We start from the raw sequence: 3158 nt of genomic DNA, 5'->3' as shown, positions 1-3158 counted from the left end.
GGCTCCCGGCCCGCCCGCCGCCCGCCGCCGGGTAAAGTCTTAGGTTCAGGGAACAAAGCCTGGCTTGGTAGGGAGCTTTTCGCTCGCTCGCTCCGCGCGTATTTTCCCTCTTTCTTTTTCTTTCGGTGGCTCTCGGTTGTTGCTCCTGAGCTCTCCCTCCGCCTGCCCTTCCGTCTCGGACCCGGTTCTCCAATTCTCCATTCCCCTTCGTCTCTGCTGTTCAACTCCAAGGAAACTCAGAGGTGGAGATCAGAGGAAGGGGCGCTAGAACGAACGGGAGCTACGTGGGCCGCTCGCCCTTCCGTGTGTGTGGGGGGTGCTTTTTGGGTGGCCGCTTGTGGGCTCTTTCCTCGGAGGCCCATCTGGAGGGTAGACACTCTCACATGCAGACATTTGTTCATTACACAAATATTTATTGAATGCTTACTATGTGCAGCCGCTGGGATAGAGCAGTGAACAAAACAGGTACGGATTCCTGCCCTCAGGGAGCTTCCGATCCAGCTTATAGACTCAGACGCGCGCGCACAGGGACTCGCACCCCTTAGAGGCACGCGGAGGCACCCATAGACACAAATTCACCCCCAGTCTCATCCAGCCTCAGCACCTGACTCTCCCAGAGAGACACAAACCCCAAGTCCGGCCCCGCAGGCACACTTAGAGACCCACGCCAGTTAGAGACCCACAATTACGGAAGTGCCCGCAAACAACACAGTTACACTTGACCTCTAGGCATGCACACAAACAGAACAAAAACACACACAGCACCCCCAAAGGACTAAAGCCCCTGAAATGGGGTCTGGGAAGAAGTGAGGGGCGTCAGCTCGATGGCTTTATCCCAAGACCGGAGTGGACCAGGGGGACACAATCTGGCCCCCTCCCTTCCTAAGGGGAGCGGACGCCCTCAGGGACCAAAGGTCACACTCCCTCAGCGGGAGGTGGGGTGGCGGAGGGGAGAAGGCAGCCCTGAGGGCTTCAGCGACACTTCAAAGACCTCGCGCCCGGGAAGGCTTCCTGCGGGGGAGGGGCAGAGGGAGAGGAGAGGGGAAGACCGGCAGGGGGACTTGAGGGTGGGAGGAGGCTGCCCCCCCTCCGCGCACTGCCCCCCTGGCCGACTCTTCCGCCGGGACCGCCTCCTTTTCACCAGCACCTGTTCAACCGGAACATCAAGGGGCCGGGACCCGCCGCCGCCCCTCCCTTCGCGTCTATTTAGTACCTTTCATCCGGGAAGGGGGGGGTGAATCCCCGCCCAGGACGGGGGGGGAGTAAGACGGGGGAGAACTTGTCCTTGACCTGGTCTTTGGCGTCAGGGATTTACTCCCTAATCCCAGCGACACTGGCGTTTGGGGAGGTCGGGGAAGCTGAACTCTGGACTGCAGCCCTCCACTTCCCCTCACTCCTGCAAGGGACCAGAGAATCCCGGAGGGCTGCCAGGACGTAGAAGCTCTGCCTAAACCGGCGCGGCGGGGAGGAGGCCTGTCTCTGCTGCTTCCGTGCCTGGGGGAGGGGGCCGAAAGCTAGGGGATTGTCGGAGCGGGCCAAAGGACCGGGATTCCTGCGAGGACTGCCAAGTGCCCGTATCTTGGTCCGCTTTGTGAACTTCGCTCATACGAAAAGAAACAGACTTAGGAGTTTCTAACGAATTACTTTTCCCGACAAGAATAAAACTTCAAGAAAATTAAACGCAAAAATGTCAACCCTAGCCATGCACCAGTTTCGGAAAATTTGAATATTTGCTTTCGGGACTGACCGCGGCCGAAGTGGCCGAAGTTTCGGGTTTCGCAGGACGAGGGTCACTCGAAGGCCCATTGGTCCCTGCGTCCAGGGGTGGGCGACGTGGGGACTGGGGCGGCGGAGGCTTTGTCTCCGGTTCTCATCCCATGCGGGTGCAGCGCCCGAAGATTGTGAGGTGAACGCGCGATGATACTTGTGCGTTTAGTAAGTGTGTTAGGAACACTGTTTCGTTTAATCCTTCCCATAACCCTTTGGGATGGGTGTTAATATCCCATTTTATAAATAGATTAGCTGAGGTTCTGGCGGATGAAGAGACTTGCCCAAAGTCACACAGCCTGAAAGCGGCAGAGCCAGGGACTTGAACCCAGCCTGTCCTCCGCTAGGTCTGGGGCTCCGCCACCACGTGTTGGTCAAATGCCTGTGTTTAACTGGGATGTCCGCCCATCGCAAACGCTCCCTTCCGACGTCTGGGGAAACCCGGTGCCGCGCGGGTTGGGCTGGATTCGCGGCGGGTACTCCGAGGGCTGAGCTGGAAAGTTTATTCCCAGTCTTCCAATATTTTCCTGAGAACCTACTATGTGCTTATCCACAAAAAAAGAGCAAGAGCGGAACTCAGCCAGCAAGTGGTTCAAGTTCGTCTTGCTCTCCTTGGCATAACTGAGCACTGATTTGGGGTGTCGCGCTGATCTTGGCTGTGCAGTTTTCGGCGAGTGACTTCACCTCTCAGGCTCAGCTTGTCCCTCTTAAATGGGACGTTAACTCCCTCTGGCAACTGCTGTAGTAAAGATCTAACGAAAATCCTTTTGGAAAGCGCTAAGGCACACAGTAGGCGCTCAATCCCCGCTCTTCTCCTCTCCGCCCGCCCCTCTATGCGTGGAGCGGGGCGGAAGCGCGCGTCGCGCTGCTGCTCGGGCCCGACCGCGCCGGCCCCCGCACCTCCTGGCCCGGGACTGTGGGCTGTGGTCGGGGCGGTCCCGGGGCCCGAGGCGGTACAGCCGCGCGCGTTTCCACGAAGCCTGGCTCGCTGGTTCCCAGAACCGAGCGGGGGAGGCTGAGGAGTGTTGAGGTTTCGCTTCTGCTAGCCGGCCGGGCGCTTGGTTTCGCGGGTCCCGGGGGCTGGGGGCGCGCCCTCCGTATTAGAAAGCCCCGGGCTCCGGGAAAGAACTGCGCCGGCGCCCGCGGGTTTGCGTTTGTTTTGCGTCTCGCTTTCTCTCCCGAAAGCAAAGCTTCTGACCTTGGAGCGTTCAGAGAGGTTATGTTACTTTCTCTAGGTAACCCAGTCTGTGCGAGGCCTCAGGTGGTTTCCTGCCGGGTAGGAGAGCCTGGCGTGGCCGAATAGAAAGAGAAACGCTAGGGTCAGAAAGACCCGGGTTCAAGAGTCAGCCTAGCCACTTACTGGCTTTGCCCATCGGTTAGTAATTCCTGCT

The sequence above is a fragment of the Ailuropoda melanoleuca genome, chromosome 13, assembly GCF_002007445.2.
Source record: "Ailuropoda melanoleuca isolate Jingjing chromosome 13, ASM200744v2, whole genome shotgun sequence".
Classification (NCBI taxonomy): domain Eukaryota; kingdom Metazoa; phylum Chordata; class Mammalia; order Carnivora; family Ursidae; genus Ailuropoda; species Ailuropoda melanoleuca.
Note: the sequence above shows the minus strand (reverse complement) of the source record.